At 43.5% G+C, this 18,044-nt stretch overlaps 1 long non-coding RNA gene across 1 annotated transcript; it reads left to right on the forward strand.

Moving 5' to 3' along the window:
* The first annotated feature begins 2,837 nt into the window (after positions 1-2,837).
* LOC122483136 lies at positions 2,838-15,677 on the forward strand. Its single transcript, XR_006297313.1, has 3 exons — positions 2,838-3,103; positions 12,485-12,593; positions 15,428-15,677. It is a non-coding gene; the product is annotated as an uncharacterized LOC122483136 (long non-coding RNA).
* Positions 15,678-18,044: the final 2,367 nt, after the last annotated feature.

The following is an 18,044-nucleotide window of genomic DNA, read 5'->3' on the forward strand; positions in this document are numbered from 1 at the left end:
ACAGAGAGAGAGGGAGACAGAGAATCCCAAGCAGGCTCCACACTCTCGGTGCAGAGCCCAACACCGGGCTCGAACCCATGAACTGAGCTGAAATCGAGACTCCTGATGCTTAACTATCTGAGCCACCCAGGTGTCCCAACAAGTATTAAAGAAAAAAACATAACAAACCAAAACACATCACTGTACTTGCCCCGGGCATAAAAGAAACTGAAATTCCTTCCTTTTACATACGTGGTGCTGCATCCCGCCCGCACTTGAGACTTTATGGACCTTGCAGACCTAGGTCCCTCCTTCTCCATTGTCTGGCATGGTCTTCCATGCCAGCAGTTTGGGGATTCTCGCTTTAGAGAGCGGAGGCATTGAAAGGACAAAGTACCCCTGAAGGAAAGAACCCAGAAAATATCATGGGAGGAAGACAAGGGCTGGGTGGGGGAATCTTCTATCAGGCTGCATCTTGGCCAGACCGTTACTCCACACTTCAAGTCAGTGCTTCTCAGGTATGGTTCCCCCCAGCAGCAGTAGCAGCGTCAACCAAAAATTTGTTAGGAATGCAAATTTTCAAACCCCAGCCCAGACTTACTGAATCTACCACTTGGGGGGTGGGGTGGGAGAAGGCGGCGGCAGAAAGTTTGACAGCTTCTCTAATGCCTTGGTGAAAAAAAACAACAACTGGCCATTTCTAAAAGCAGCCAATTCTCTGTAGAGTGCCTTTGTAATTATATTCTTTCTCCTTGTAAAACAAGCCAAATGGCATTTATTTCTCCGGGACTCCACGTTCTTTCTTTCCTTTATTGAAATAATCCGGAGTTATACTTTATTTTTATTTTTTTAGTTTTTAAAAAGTGTTTGTTTTTGAGAGAGAGACAGAATGTGAGTGAGTTAGGAGCAGAGAGAGAGAGAGGGAGACACAGAATCCAAAGCAGGTTCCAGGCTCTGAGCTGTCAGCACAGAGCCCGACGCGGGGCTGGAACCCACGAGCTGTGAGATCATGATCTGAGCCAAAGTCAGACGCTCAACCCACTGAGCCCCCAGGGCGCCCCAGGAGTTACACATTAATTCGGCCACTGAAGCGACGTCCTGCATTTGGCTCACCTTCGTTTACAATCCTTTTCTTATCCCCATTTTCAAGAGGCAAAAGACAGAGACCCAGATAGATGGTTCGTCTGGGGAAGCACCCACTAACTCAGAGCTCTTTGCAGTAAATGATCAGAATTTCTTGTAACGCTAGCTGAAGCTGACAGTCCTTACAGGATAAAAATACCTAGCAAATAAAACTCTTAAAGGGAGAAACAAACGCTAATGGAAGAAAACATTCCTCGCAAATATGATGCGAATAGAGTTGACGCTTGGTGAGTGTTACTGAATGAAAATATTAGCTGAATAAAAATGCTAACTACAGACACAAATGTTAACAGCTGAACATTGCTGGTAATGCACAGCGAATAATATTCACTGAAAGGAAATATATTAACTGCGGGAGAAAGGAAAGGAGAGGAGTGATTTATAACCAACCAACACTAGCGTGGAGGATGCTTCCTATGGTAATAGATTGTTGTAGCCAGCCCTCGAAGCTTCGGTGTCAAAATGCCTCTACCTGCCTCGGCAGCTTTATTATTATTATTATTATTATTATTTTTTTAACTCAGTACTCTCACAAGATGGCTTAACATTCCAGCCACCAACAGCATGTATTCATTTATAAAAGAATTGTTTCCTACCCTGTCCTAGATCGTTTGCCAAATCGCTCTCCTGTAGCTCATACACCTGGCATCACACACGTGACTGACACCGCTTCTCACCTCCAGCACCATCAGGGGACAGACCTGCGGACACTGAGGTCCCCCATGCTTGGAGCCGCGTGGTGACCTTTTTTCAGAAATAGTCAAATTGAAACAAGGTCCCCCATATTCGGCAAGCAACCTCCTTGATCACTCCGCTCAAAGGAAATTTTACAAAAGGAAAAAAAAGAAAAAGTGTGTTGCCAGTCGCTGTCTATATGAGGTAATTGTTTTGACACGTTGGCTTAATTACATGAACGAAACACGGGGTTTGCTGCGATCCACCGTCGCAAATGAAAAGAGCCCTTCTGTGCATGTCTACACAAATTGACTTTGCAGTGCATTGTGGGAAGTGTCAACTGATATGGGCGAGGTGGATTTGTTGTTGTTGTTTGTTCTCATTTATATTTATTTATTTATGTTTTGTGGGTTTTGTTTTGGGTGGGGTTTTTTTTTGTTTTCTTTTGTTTTTGTTTTTTGGGTGTTTTTCTTTTCTTCTCTTTTCTTTTCTTTTCTTTTTTTTTCTTCTTTTTTTGGGCGGCAAGGCAGAGGTTTTGCATGTCAGTTACAGATACAGTCTTTGTTCCGAGTATGGCGTTTGCCTTATCAATCTGATTTCCAGACTTTCTCTGGGCCTTACCAGGACTTTAAAGGCTTAAATAGGTGGGTAATAAATTATAAGAGGAAATTGTGGCAGTCTGTCTTACTAGATAGTCAACCCCTGTACCAACCCTCGACAAATCTGTGCCTGGCACATAGTAGGCAGACAATAAATATTTAAGGAATAAATGAATGGACGTGTGTCTAGAGCCAGGTATTTTTCACTCGCTCTCAAGGTTAGTTCCATCCTGTCAAAATACTAAAGGCAGGCAAATTTCACTCTTCAGTGTATCAGATTGTAAACCGTGGGGCATCTCGGGTGACTCATTCAACGGAATGTTGGTTTAATGAATTCTTCCTGTGCTCTCCAACTTGTTTGGCAAGGGGCCTGAAGGGGTTAAGGTCTGCAGAGTGCTTGGAACGTAGCTAATGTTGTGTGAATAGCAGAGTAAATGATTACTGCTCTGCTTTTATGAGACAGCTTCTAGACAGAAAGGAGCAGGAGGATCTCGGTGTACATCTGCCAGGGCTGGGGAATCCAGGCCTTGGGCAGGCGAGAGCAAACTCAAGATATGTAGACGCAGCTTCAGGCACCCACGCTGTCCCAGAGGACATGAATCCTGGTGGGGAGATGGTCCCTATGGAGATCTTCTGGATGGGAAGCAGTGAAAGATAAGCTATTACCTGCCCACAAGGTTAACTTCTCATATTTATCTCAAACACAGGTAAGCAGGGGGCAGGACTCTGGTGGTATAATTTTTATCTTTAGAGGTAGGATTTAAAAAATGTTTTTCATTTTATTTATTTGCTTATTTGATTTTCTTTCTTTCTTTCCTTCTTTCTTTCTTTTTTTGAGAAAGAGAGAGAGCACAGGCAGAAGAGAAGGGCAGAAGAAAGAGAGAGAGAATCTCAACCAGGCTCTACGCTGTAGGCGGAGCCCAATGCGGGGCTCAATCCCACGACACTGGGATCATGACCTGAGCCCAAACTGAGTTGGACGCTTAACCGACTGAGTCATCCAGATGCCCCTAGAGGTAGGATTTTTCAATAAATCTTTAGGATTTGTATTTTATTTGTTCAGGGGTTAGAAAGTTGTCTATGGCAGGAACACATCAGGATGTAAAGAATCTGACATCCATGCCCTGCTTTGCCAGAATCGCCCCCCCTTCTGTCTCCACTTCCCTAAACAAAGCCACAGCCCATCCTGTTTGCTCCGATAGTCTGACAATCTGAAGCTGGGGTTGGGTTGGGCTGGATCTAGACTGGTGGAGAGCGTTAACCCCAGTAGTCAAGCAGTTGGGTGCAAGTCCTGATTCTTTCAGCAACTTGCTGTATGCCTCCAGTGGGAGGTTTCAGCCCACTTGACCGGAAAATGGGAAATCATGGCACCTGCCTTCTTGACCCACACAGGGATGTTGTCAATATGAGATAAAATAATAATTGGGAAAGCTTTTCAAAAGATTTGAAGGCTTCGGAGGTAAGGTGCTCTATGAGGGGGGAAGGCGGCTCTAGAACAGAGGCTCAGACTGCAGTGCCAGACTCTGTGGAGACAGAAGAGAGTTGTGAGGGTAAACTGAGGGTCAGTCACATGACTGTACCAGCGACGACCATCCGAACCAAATTAGAACCAATCTCCCCAAACCGGAGGATGTAGGAAGGTCATGTATACAGGAACAACACGGGGCTGGATACTTGAGTCCTGATTCTCTCACCTGTGAGGGTTTTTGTGTGTGTGTGTGTGTGTGTGTGTGTGTGTGTGTGTGATTCTTGGACTGCCCCACCTAACTTTCCTGAGCTCCAGTTTCTTCATTTATTGAAAGGAGGCGATTTAGAACCTTCCTGAGAGAGTTATTGAAAGGGACTGATGCAGTAATTTGTGTGAAACCCTGGTATTTTTTAGGATCTCAGTAAGAGTTGGCTCCGTCAGTGATCCACTTACCCATTCATTGATTCCCTCATTGATTCCGAACATCTCACTGCCTTGGGTTGGTGCCTTGTCTCAGGAAGTCATTAGCACTTGAGGACTTTTTCGATGGTAAAAGTTGCTGGCTTATAAGCACCATCACCAGCAGTAGTTAAGGGAAGTAAGAATACATCCCTGCTCCTTTGTCTGTACATCAAATTATTCTTATTGTTCACAGGGCACCAGAAGCTTTGGGTTCCTCTGTCGGCTCAGGATCCTCTCTCTTTCGCTGCCTGGGTGCGGGGAGGGCTCCACTGAGCCAACTCCCCCCACAAAAGAAGGAAGAACAATAGGCTTGTTGCCTTTTCTTCCATACAAATGCTCCCTGAGGTACCATATAATCAGAGCAGGGTTGTGACAGTCAGCATGTCTCTGCTCTCCCCATATCCCAGCCGTAATACAACATTAGAAGCAATTAGAGCTTGTTCTAGGTTGTTTGTAAGATGATTATTATAGCCATTGCAGGGACGTCTCAAAACAGTGGAGTTAAGGATTACAACGTGTTCCACATTTCCGAAGCTGCTAACCGGGGCGGTGCAGAGAAGAGCCTAAGACACAGAGACAGACAAAGCCCAGCTCATCAGCCCTGCCAACAAGGCTCTGGGCCTTGACGTGCATTCTCAGTGTGGGGCACCTGAGGGCTGATGGGAAGCATTATCTCCTTTGCAGAGCGACTGAGCAGTGGGGGCTCAGCCCTGGGAGGATGGGCTGGACCGGAAGCTCAACTGCCGTATCCTTTTCTTTCTTCAGACATGTCAAAAAGCCCCCTCTCCATCAGACAGCCAAACATCTGAACCGCAAAAGGGCTCTGGCCACAGTCCCTTTCTCTCTGTTCTGTTTAGCAACACACACAAATACTTGACCGCATTTGATGTGGAAAATCTGGAATGTCAATCTTCCACAATTGTACTGAAGCCTACTTTTATTTAGAGGAAACTAAAAACAGCTGGTCAGCTTGCTGTCCAAACTTGTTCACCTGCCTTTCCTCTATAATGTTCTGTAAAGCATCCTTCTAGCTACCGAGGCAAAGAATCATGGGGCCGTTTTGTACTTTTTCCCTTTCTTTTCATTCCAAGAAGTGTTGAATACGCTCCTATTATATGCCAGGCAAACAAAGACCCTTGACCTCATGAAACTTTATGATTTTAATTTTTTAAAAATTTTATTTATTTTGTGTGTATGTCTGTGTGAGAGAGAGAGAGAGAGAGAGGCAGAGGTAGAGGAGAGAGAGGATCCCAAGCAGGGTTCATGCTATATTAGCGTAGAGCCCAGCACGGGGCTTGATCTCACGGACCACCAAGACCAACACCTGAGCCAAAATCAAGAATCGGTTGCTTAACAGACTCATAAATTCTGACTTGGACTATAACAGTGGACTTTTTCCTGGGGTTTGCCCTCTCCTCCTCAAGCCTACTTCTTGTGTCATCATTGACCCAAGTATACGTCTCAGACTCTCCCTCGTTCCTATACAGCCTTGAACCCTGCATCCCAGGCCCTGTGTGTATTATCCCAAGCCTTTTCCACTTGATCTCCCTCTATGTCACGAGCCCCCGGCTCTAGCCAGAGTGAATTTTCCATTTTTCCCCAACACACCCTGCCTTTTCTCACCCTAGAGTGTAGTATTTACAGGAAAAAGAAGCTAACATTCATTGCACTCTGCTAACAGACAGAGCTTTGTACACCTTTTAGATTTGATAGCAATCCTATGATGTATAAGGCGGGGGAACAGAGTTGCCTTGTCTGAAGTCACACGGTAGAATGTGCCGGAGGCAAGATTCAGATCTCCAACTGTCTGAGTCCAAATCCGGTGCTCTTCCTCCCAGATCACACAGTTCCTTATGATTTATTCCCTGATTCCAGACTGGAACCACTGGGAGAGCCATGCGTGTTCACTTTTGTGCTACCTCCAGTGCCTGGCACAAAGTCTCACAGGGGCTGGGTGAGAACATACTATCTGAATTAAACTTCTTTGAATATAATTGAATTAAGCCGAACAAGCTTTTAAAAGACTATTCATTAACGTACGTTTTGGCAACTTCTTGTTGAGATTTAATCTGCTAGTCTGTGTGTCAGCCCTCTCATAATCTGTGGCTTTCTCTCCTGAATTCTATCCTGGTTCTCTGCAACTCTCCACGGTTCTTGAGCTGCACCCAGCTGAGAGCCTTTAGAAGGCCAGTGACAGTAAATTTCTTTGTGTGTTTCAGTTGTCTTTTCTTCCCATTCTCCCTACCTGCCTCATTTCTTCCATTTGAGATCCCCTTATGGACGTCCATTCCCCTGTCCAGATTTCATTCTTACCGGTGTGCACACCTAGGCAACCTTCAGGGGTCCTTGGTTCTGGCTCTGCGTTTCCTGGGGAGCAGGGGGATCGGCACCCACCGCTTCTCTAGTGTATGGTTTCCTTACGGGGAACTGCACATATGGTTTTAAAATTCCTGCCAGATCTGCTATGTGCAATCCTCATTGTTTAATGTACCATAATTAATAAGTAAATATTTTTAGATCCTATTGATGTCGAGGCACTTTAGATGTTCTCTCCAGACTGTTCTTTCTACGGGATACTTGGTCAGGCAGCTTGCTTTATGACCCCTCAAAGCAGTTCTGCTTTCCCTCCCAGGCCCTTAGTGATCAGCACACATCTCCTGGGAAGACACACAGTCCATGGAAGGAGAAGAAATAGAGATCTTGGTCTTTTAAATGAAGATGTTGAGAAAGAGAAGGGGGAAGTACCCGGGGCATTTCTTACATTCCTTTGCCTCTTGATGTGAAGGGCCCTGTGGGTTCACTGTGCCACACACCTTTGGTCATCTTCAAGTCCCAGTTCTGTGACTTTTACACCTTCCAACGCCCACCTACCACATCTGACCACCTCCCATAGTCCTTCCTTCGGTAGTTGTCAGACCACAAAAAGCCACCAGCGGCATGTGGCCCCAGTCTCAACCCCACAGATGGAACTTTTGGTAGAAGGGGATGAGTCGCTAAATAAATAGAATACATTGTAAGTGTTGATAGATTTTCTGTTCTGTCCTGGCATTGTGCTCAGTGGAGGATTACCGCTGTGTGTGTTTAAATGTGACAGCTGTTTCATTCACTCCCTGGCGTGTTGGAGAAGCCGTGATAAAGCCAGCGATACGCCTTCAGAATCCTTAAAGTGAAATCCTCCAGAAAAAAAAAAAAAAAAGTTCCCCTCCCAACCCTCCCTGTCCCCATTTCTCCGCTCATTCTCACATGCATTTCTGGTTATTGCACTTTATTTCTGCTTTTTCTTTTTTCTTTTCTTCTTTTGCACGTTCTGGATGAGAAATACCCTCTGGAAGACCTTCCACCTCTGGTTGTTGGGCATCCCCGAAGCAGTCAGCTTCATTTTGGTACCCTGGTTGCAGAGGGAATGCAGAGCATTTAGAAACCTTAATTAAGGAACATTTAGGAAGATAGGCTGATGAGGGGCAAGATTAGCAATGGATTTCACTGTTGCCTGCCTACGACTTTCTGTTTAATTATTACAAGAGGAGCTGCCAGCAAATGCAAGAGCTGAAGGTCTGATCCTGAACCACACTGACCTGGATTTCTGTTTCATTAGATTTCATTTAATTCTGGCAAAGGAGGCAATTTCTTAGACCCTAGTATAGTTGAATGTTAACCTCCAGGCCACAGGAATGAAGGGGCAAGAATGCATTTCACCCTGAGCTCTGCCAGTTACTCTCCTACATACCAGATACACAGTCCCGCCTGGATCCCAACACCTCTTACTGTTTGGGGAAACAGAGGGGATGGGGATCTGGCGTGTCTCAGCGAGGGCTCAAATGAGCTGAATAATTGAGTCAACAGTATCCTCTTTGAACTGAAGAGGGAGAGAGAAAAATTCTCCCCGCTAGATTTACAAGAAAGGATCTTCCTTTCTCTAAGTCTTTCCGGCGTTTTCTGAAATGGCTGAGTTTGTTTCCGATGACCCCGAGGGACTGCTCCACTGACCAGCTTGTGCCTAAGAAGTGCTGTGGTCAGGTGCTGATCGGCCTGGTATGGGGTGAGGGGTGAGAGAAGATGGTGAGGGACGGAAGGGTGGTAAGGGATTCTCCGGGGACTACAGGTTCATCACATATCTATATATTTCTCAGTGTTCACCTCCTACCTCTTCTCCATCCTAGGTCAATGGTCAAAGTTGATTGAGGGATTCTAAAAACTCAAGCAAAGATATTGAGGTAAGAGGACTTGGGTTCTGCCTTCTCTGTACCCTAACTAGCAGTTAGTCTCTCTTGGCATCCTGTACGAACAAAATGGGAATGTTAATTCTTATTTCACAGAAAGCTTCCAGAACTAAGAAAAATGCCTCACACAGCATTCCACACATAACAGGGTCTCCATATATGTTAGTTGCCACTTCTACTCCATGCGCGTGGGGGGAGTAGGAAGACCATGCTCTGAAGAAAGCCAAAGATGACCTACCCCACTCCTACTGGTCTTATATTAAGCTGAAACAAAAGAATCAACATAAAAATAAAACATGTTATTAAGGACATAAAAAGTTAGCAAGTTGTGTTATATTCATAGAGTGGAATACTTCTCAGCAGTAAAAAAAGAACAAACTTCTGACTTGTGCAAGAACATGCACAGGATAGCAGTCTCTTCAGTAAGAAATCAGCGACCTATGGTAACTTGATGACAAGCTTCAGGGATGGACCTCAAACTGTCGCTCCCCTGTATCTATGTAGGATGAGCTCATTCACTGGCTCTCACTTTATTTTGGATTTTCCCTTGGAAAAGGTCATGAGCACCATACTAATTGACTTAAGTCAAACACAAAGAGCTAGGGACAGGCACACCTCATTTTTTTTTTTTTCTTCATTTCATTGCACTTCACAGATACTGCATTCTTCACAAGTTGAAGGTTGGTGGCAAACTTCTATGGAACAAGTCTATCAGAGCCATTTTTCCCATAGCATTTGCTCACTTTATGTCTCTGTGTCCCATTTTGGTAATACTTGTAATATTTCAAACTCCTTCATTATTATTATATTGGTTATGGTGATCTCTGATCAGGGATCTTTGATGTTACTATTGTCCTTGTTCTGGAGTGCCACAAACCATGCCCACCTAAGACAACTAACTCAGTTGAGGTATGTGTGCTCTGGCCTCTCCACTGAGCAACGATTCTCCATCTCTCTCCCTCTCCTGAGGCCTCCCTATTCCCTGAGACACAACACTATTGAAAGTAGGCCAATTAAGGGACGTCTGGGTGGCTCAGTTGGTTAAGCGTCTGGCTCTTGATTTCAGCTCAGGTCACAGTCTCCTGGTTTGTGAGATCGAGCCCTCTGCGTCGGTCTCTTTGCTGACATTGCAGAGCCTGCCTGGGATTCTCTCTTTCTTTCCCTCTTTCTCTGCCCACCCTCCTCTCAAAATAAATAAAGAAACTTAAAAATCTTTTTAAAAGAAAGGAAAATAAAAGAGAGGAGGCCAATTAATAACCGTACACTGACCTCTAAGTGTACAAGTGAAAGAAGGCTCACACATCTCTCCCTTTCAAGCCCAAGCTAGAAATGATCAAGTTCGGTGAGGAAGGTGTGTTGAAAGTCAAGGCAGACTGGGGCGCCTGGGTGGCGCAGTCGGTTAAGCGTCCGACTTCAGCCAGGTCACGATCTCGCGGTCCGGGAGTTCGAGCCCCGCGTCGGGCTCTGGGCTGATGGCTCAGAGCCTGGAGCCTGTTTCCGATTCTGTGTCTCCCTCTCTCTCTGCCCCTCCCCCATTCATGCTCTGTCTCTCTCTGTCCCAAAAATAAATAAACGTTGAAAAAAAAAAAATTAAAAAAAAAAAAAAAAAAAAAAAAAAAAAAAAAAAGAAAGTCAAGGCAGACCAAAAGCTAGGCCTCTTGTGCCAGTCAGCCAAGCTGTGAATGCAAAGGAGAAGTTCCTGAAGGCAATTAAAAGCGCTACATCAGTAAACACAAATGACAAGAAAGACTTCTTGCTGACGTGGAGAGAGTTTTTGTGGTCTGGATAGAAGACTTAACCAGCAACGCCTAATCCAGAGTAAGGCCTGACCTCTCTTCCGTTCTATGAAAGGTTGAGATAGGTGAGGAAGCTGCAGAAAAAAAAAAACGTGAAGATGGCAGAGGTTGGTTCATGAGGTTTAAGGAAAGAAGCCATCTGTGTAACTTAACAGTGTAAACTAAGACAGCAAGTGCGAATGTAGGAGCTGCATCAAGTTCTCCAGAAGATTCTGCTAAGGTAATTAATATAGGTGTCATCGCTACACAACAGATTTTCAATGTAGATTAAATGGCCTTCCTTTGGAAGAAGATGCCACCTAGGACTTTCACAGCTAGAGAGAAGTCAATGCCTGGCTTCAATGCTTCAAAGAACAGGCTATTTTTTTTAGGGACTAATGCAGTTTGTGACTTTAAGCTGAAGTTAGCACTCACTTACCCTTACGAAAATCCTAGGGCCCTTAAGAAATATGCTAAATGGACTCTGCCTGTGCTGTATAAATGGAGCAACAAAGTCTGGATGACAGCACACCTGTTTACAACATGGTTTGCTGAATATTTTAAACCCACTGTTGAGACTTACTGTTCAGGAAAGAAAAAAAAATTCTTTTTAAAATATCACTGCTTGTCGACAATGTGCCTGGTCACCCAAGAACTCTGATGGGGATGGTACAGCGAGCTGTAATGTCGTTTCATGCTTCCCAACACAGCATCTGTTCTGTAGCTTATGGACCAAGGAGTAATTTCAACTTGCAGTCCTATTATTTAAGAAATACATTTTGTAAGGCTATAGTTGCCATGGATAGTGATTCCTCTGATGGATCTGGGCAAAGTAAATTGAAAACCTTATGTAAAGGATTCACCATTCTAGATGCCATTAAGAACATTTGTGATTCATGGGAAGAGGTCGAATATCGACATTAACAGGTATGTGGAAGAAGTTGATTTCAATCCTCATGGGTGACTGTGAGGGGTTCAAGACTTGAGAGGAGTAAGGAGCTGCAGATGTGGTGGAAATAGCAAGAGAACTAGAAGTGGAGCCTGAAGATCGGACTGAATTTTTACCAACTCGTCATAAAATGAGGGGATCAGGAGTTGCTTCTTATGGATGAGCAAAGAAGGTAAGGTTTCTTGAGATGGAAACTACTCCTGGTGGAGATGTTACGAAGATTGTTGAAATGACAACACAGGGTTTAGAATATTACATGAACTCGGTTAACAAAACAGAAAACAGCAGCAAGGGTTTGAGAGGGTTGACTCCAATTTTGAAAGAAGTTCTTCTGTGGGTAAAATGCTATCCAACAGCATCGCGTGCAATAGAGAAATCACTCATGCAGAGAAGGGTCAATGTGGTAAATTTCACTGTCGTCTTATTTCACGACATTGCCACAGCCACCCCAACAACCACCCTGATCAGTCAGCAGCCATCAACATCAACATCAACATCAACATCAATGCAAGCCCTCCACCAGCAAAAGATTATGACTCGCTGAAAGCTCAGATGGTGGCTACCATTTTTTAACATAAAGTATTTTTAAATTAAGGTATGTACATTTTTAGACATAATGGTATTGTGCACCTAATACAGTATAATGTAAACATAAATTTAAATAAAAAGGGGGGACACATGGGTGGCTAAGTTGGTTGAGCCGTCTGACTCTTGGTTTCGGCTCAGGTCATGACCCCAGTGTCATCTGGGATCATGCCTCATGTCAGGCTCTGCACTGAGTGTGGAGTCTGCTTAAGATACTCTCTCTCTCTCTGCCTCTCTCTCCCTCTCCCTCCTCCCTCTGCCCCTCAAGCACTGTCTCTCAAAAAAACAGAACAAAACAAAACAAAACAAAACAAAACGTAACTTTTATGTGTACTGAGAAACCAAACAATTTATTTGACTTACTTTATTATGATACTCATTTTATTGTGATGTGGTCTTTATCGTGTCTTTGTTGTCATTTCCTGACAGTCCCCACCTTGCACTTTATCTTCCAGTGGTGGTGATGTTTTTGCACACCTCGCTCACGTTTCTTCAGGTCTCATATCCTTGTTCACCCTATTCCCGTGGTCTCATCACACCCTCCAAGTTTCCTTTGCCAGCGTCTCACACGTCCTTCAGACTCCGCAGAGGGGTCTTCTGATCTCTGGAAACTTTCCCTTCGCTTCTAGGTTGAGCTGCCCACAGTGCTTTCCAAATGCCTGCTAAACATCCTCCTCTTGGAGCACACTGGATCGGGAGGTCCTCAAGACCAGGAACTGGACCCGTAATATCTCCGAGGTATGCCTGTGCTCTATGGGTCAACTTACACGGCATTCGATAAAAGATAAAACTTTAGAGACAAAACTCAGATCAGTAGTTTTCGGGGCAGGAGGTGAGGGGTGGCGATTTACTACAACAGGGCACAAAGGAACTTTTCAGGGCTTGGGAATATTCTATATATTATTTACGATGGCGGCTCTGCTTACAATGTACACCTAGAAATGGTGATTTTTACTGTATATAAGTTGTACCTCAATAAGCATGATTTTTTACAGAGTTGGTAAAGATGTAATTTTCTTTCTCTATTTTTCCTTTCTGGAGGGATGTGACTTGTCCACGTTGTCAGGTACTAAGGATCCCGCGGAGGCCTCCCTAGAACCTAGGGCCCGTTGAATCCCTAGGGATCCCATAAATGGACATGATGGGGCTTTAAACAACCTCTAATTCCATGCAAATGTTTGCATATGTGTACAAATGAATTTTCCTGGGGAGATGTCTCACAGTTTCAAATAGATTAAAGGTTACTGTGGCTCACTGCCCATTCCTCATATGAGAACAACCAGAGAGAGAGAGAGAGAGAGAGAGAGAGAGAGAGAGAAACTGATCCATATTTCCAGAGTACAAGATAAAGTGAGACTATTGTATAAGTTTGTCACCAGGGATGGGCACTGGGAGGCCATAGTTTGAGGTCAGTCCCTGCACATTATCATCAAGTGACTATCATTAGCCAGTGTTCTTATTAAAGAGAACCATACTTTATATGCAGGCTCATTTCTGAGGACCTATAGTGTCACTCACTGTGATTCCCAAGCTCATAGCAGGGAAAAGAGAAAGAGACTTGCATAAATCCTCCTTAATTTGGAACACTTAATAGGTTCCTTGTACAGTGTTGCAGAGGTTTGAAAATGGAAGCAGGGAAAGGAGGTCACCAATGATAGGTAGAAAGCAGGATGCCAGGCACAGCTTAATGGAATCTGTGGTATTGATCCAAGTGGCAAATGCATCGCATTGTAACAGTATTGAAAGCTTTATGCTGGGCTCTAGCTCAGAAAAGGCCACAGCTGCTAATTTGCAAAAATATCAGGGTTTCAAAAGTTACTGGGGGCCTTTGAAAGATAAATCACCAGGTGTCCCTTTAATAACTGCAGCACACTCCCATGCCTTCATGAGGTATTTCTATCTAGAAAAGTGGGCCCTGAGAACACACTCTTGCTAGTGACAGTGTTACAGCACAAGCTTCCAGACAGGACTATCTCTCCAGGCCTCACACACTGTGAATAATTAGTCAATCTGCGGTGCGAATGGAGACAGCATCAAGAGTGTTGCAAGGGCAGGCCAGCTGTGCTCCTCACGGGCCTGAAAGCATGCGCCATTTTGGACAAGGCATGTTCTGTGCTGGGGTATGCACCTGGCCACATGGGCTCAAGTCATGTTAATGGAATGCTGAGGAATGTTCTCTTCTGACATAGGCAGTGCGACAAAAATGATGGGCGTGCTATTTCCACTGAGCCGTCCCGAGCTCAGTGTTTAAAGATGTGTTTGCAAATAATGATTCACAAAACCCTCATATACTGACCCACCTCCTACTACACAATATCCTCTCCATGTTAATGGCCCCATCCCAACAAGCTGGGTGCTACTTTTATTTCTAAATTGGTAAGTCTGAGAAGAGATCTTTTGGGCAGATATGGTCCAAATGGGGATGAAGAGGCCTTGCTTGTAACTTCCAATCCTATCAGTCATTTCCAAATAGAACAGTGAATACATAGGTTATGAAGAAATGAGTGGCAGTGCTGGGGAGCTAGTGACTCACTTGAACAAGAAGGGTTTGAAAACAGTGTTCATGGCCTCAGAGGCCCAGACATGGGCGTGGAGAGTTTGGATAAGTAATAGAGAATGGGGGGGGGGGGGGTGTAGCATCTGGCAGTACAGTGGAAACTTCTGAAATGCCCCTAAAGCCTGGTGGTCATGGGTTGCAAGACTAAAGTATCATAACAAAAGCAAAACAAGAATTCAGAAAACACCAGGTCATAGGAGTCACATATGCCAAGAAGATACATTTGTGTGGATATTCGAGAACCCGAGGATGGAAATTTCATGGACATAAGAATACATAAGTAAGAAGTAAAATGGACTAGAATATTGTTGTGGGAATATACTATGAATTGCAGAGCCAGACAGATGTAGTGGTAACTAAACCAGCACAGAAGCATGATACACGGGCAATATTAGAAACTTCAAACAGGTGTACATTTCCAGGGCATCTCACGCTGGTAAAATCAAAGGACACATCAAAAAACCAAAGGACATTTCTGGTAATTTTCTTTAGAATATGGGGGGCGGCAAATGGCATGGATACTACACAGTATAAAACCAACAAGAAAACTTTGCTCGGGACATGAAACTGAGAAAAATTGGGAGAGAGTGACTGTTTCGTCTTGGTGTCCCTAATGTCCAGAGAACAAAACACTGAATATTCTAGATTTTTAGAAGGGATATATCAAAACATTGAAAAATAGACACAAATGGAAGGCACAAGATGAAATTACAGGGAATTCTTTCAAAGACGCAAAGAAAGGCAGGTGGAATTCCCCCCACACCTCAGTGTTATTTTGCACTCTGAAAAATGAGGGAAATAAAAGGAAATAACTAATTATGACTATAAAGAGTCAGCATACCTAATTGGTAGGCAGGTTAAATTGCAAAGGGAACTGGGGTCAATGGCATCTTTTTGGAGGCAAAAAGTATTGAAATGGGACACACCCACTACTTAGATCACATGAGAAAAATACTGTCATATTTAACATAGAACTTCACATCTCTTAATTCTTAGATTTTTCTCTTTTTGTCAGAAAGCATGATATCTGGGCTGAAAATGGCAGATCCAACAATTTTAAGAGTTTATGCCCACGATATCCTAAGGCAATGAGAAATTTATGTCAAGGAGATTCGCACAACTGTAACCATGATCAGGAATCTTCAAGGAATCCTGGAGAATGAGAGAAATTTGCCCCCCCCCCCGCCCCACCAACAGGAAATTAGCATATTTGTTTGCCACTTTCAGAAATAAAAATTTTCCTTTGGTGAATCTAGAAAACGCTATAGCCTGTGTATCTGGACTTTTGTTCGCTCTGACTCAGCTCCTATAGGAGATAGGTTTTAGCAGGGTATTAAGGGGTCTTATCCTGTTAAATATTTTATCAGTGACTTGTATAAACAGCAAATCTGTGGATGCTTCACAGTAGAAAGTTATATGATGTGTTGAAAAGATAGAACTGAGATCCAAAGAGATTTAAATGAGTGATATTGGCATGTCAGTTCTAACAAGATAACATTCAATAGATGATGAGCTTAAGGTCCCTAAATTTAGTGCAAAAATCCAATCTCACTTATTCATGATGGATGAGATAAGGCTTAATAGGAACATGTGAAACAAATAAAGAACAACAAGAAATGTAGCGATATCTGATGTCAAATGTGCAGTATGAATAAAAAGGCTATGTGCCTGCCAAAAAATTCTAATGGACTCCTAGGAAAAAGAAGATGGGGCCCCTATACTGTACTAATCAGACTGTATCTGTGATATCATGTTTCCTTCCGGGGGGGGGGGCATTGTACACCAGTGAATGGAGTACCATAAAGACCAATAATGGGTATATTAGAAATGCTGTTTCAACTACAACTATGTATCACTCTATAAATGAGAAACGTTACAGAAGTTGAGGATATTTATATAAAAAAATGGAAGCTTCTCCTTAACTATCTGGAAGGCTAATATAAGAAAGATTTTTTTTTTTTTAAATTCTATGTGGTCTCAAGAGGACAAACATACCACTGTGAGGAAGTCTTAAGGAAACAAATTTTCGGAAATAATTTAGTAACAGATGCTTTCAAAGATAGAAGAGGTTCTTTTTTTTTAAATTTTTTTTTCAACGTTTATTTATTTTTGGGGGGGGACAGAGAGAGACAGAGCATGAACAGGGGAGGGGCAGAGAGAGAGGGAGACACAGAATCGGAAACAGGCTCCAGGCTCTGAGCCATCAGCCCAGAGCCTGACGCGGGGCTCGAACTCACCGACCGCGAGATCGTGACCTGGCAAGTCGGACGCTTAACTGACTGCGCCACCCAGGCGCCCCTAGAAGAGGTTCTTTTAAGAGTTCCAAGTCCCTGCCTTACTGGAAGCAACCACAGACATGGTGACCACGTGCTATGGATTCTGTGCAAGGCAAAGATCAGATGGATATTGATGCTGACTGTTTGTTCCCAGTTCACGGTCCAAGAACTTCCTACTCAAATTGTAAGCGCCTGCCAATTTTCTTTCTCCCGAGTTTCAATCCTTGATGATAGCTGAAGCTCACTTAATTTTCCCCCTTCTTCACAGCACCTCCTCTCTTTCCTATTCAAGACTTTCAGTAGGGGTGCCTGGGTGGCTCAGTGGGCTAAGCTTCTGACTCTTGATCTCGGCTCAGGTCTTGATCTCACCACTCCTGGGATCAAGCCCCATGTCAGGCTCTGTGCTGACAGCGCAGAGCCTGCTTGGGATTCTCTCTCCCCCTCCCTCTCTTGTCCTCTCACATTCTGCTCTCTCAAAATAAATAAATATTTTAAAAAAGATTTGCAGCAGGAAACATAGATCTTTTTCTACTGGTTGTCAAACTTTCTGTTTCAGGAACTGTTTGCCTTTGTAAGAAACACTGTCCCATTGAAGAGCTTTTGCATATGTGGTTAATGTCTATCTATAGTCACAGTAATAAACATTTAAAAATTGGAATTAAAAATGTATCTATTAATCACTTAGCAACACTAAATCCATTACATATAAAAATAAATATATTATGAAAAATAGGTATATGTCTTCAACACAAAGAAATAAGAAGAAGAAAAGTGGGATTCTATATTTTTGAAAATCTCTTTAATACCAGGCTCGAAAGAACATAACCTTCTCATATCTGTTTTTACATTAAATTACAAAATATGTAGTTTGAAAAGGAAGGAGCATTTTCATAGCTTTTTGGATAATTGTGGATATTCTTGGATATAACACCCAAATCAAAGAGTGGTGGTTTCTTAAAGGTTAGTTGCAATGTGGAATTTGAAATCATATTAATGAATACTTCATAATTTGCTATGCTAAAATCCATGAGTTTTGTCTTGCATTCTGAACATTTTTCTTTAAAGTTTATTTAAAGACAGAGCAAGTGCAAGCGGGGGAGGGTCAGAGAGACAGGGAGAGAGAGAATCAGAAGCAGGCTCTGCACAGCGGAGCCCAATGTAGGGCTTGATCTTACGAACCTTGAGATCACGATTTGAGCTGAAATCAAGAGTCTGCTGCCCTGGGAGCCACTCAGGAGCCCCTCTGCCTAGCATTTTGGATAAACCTTTTATCAATGCCTGGTCATGCCCTGCTCCTTTAGGAAATAATGGTTTGCTGACTTTATGTAGATTTCCAAATGTTGACACCTTCCGTTA

This window comes from Prionailurus bengalensis, chromosome D1 (assembly GCF_016509475.1).
Source record: "Prionailurus bengalensis isolate Pbe53 chromosome D1, Fcat_Pben_1.1_paternal_pri, whole genome shotgun sequence".
Taxonomy (NCBI): domain Eukaryota; kingdom Metazoa; phylum Chordata; class Mammalia; order Carnivora; family Felidae; genus Prionailurus; species Prionailurus bengalensis.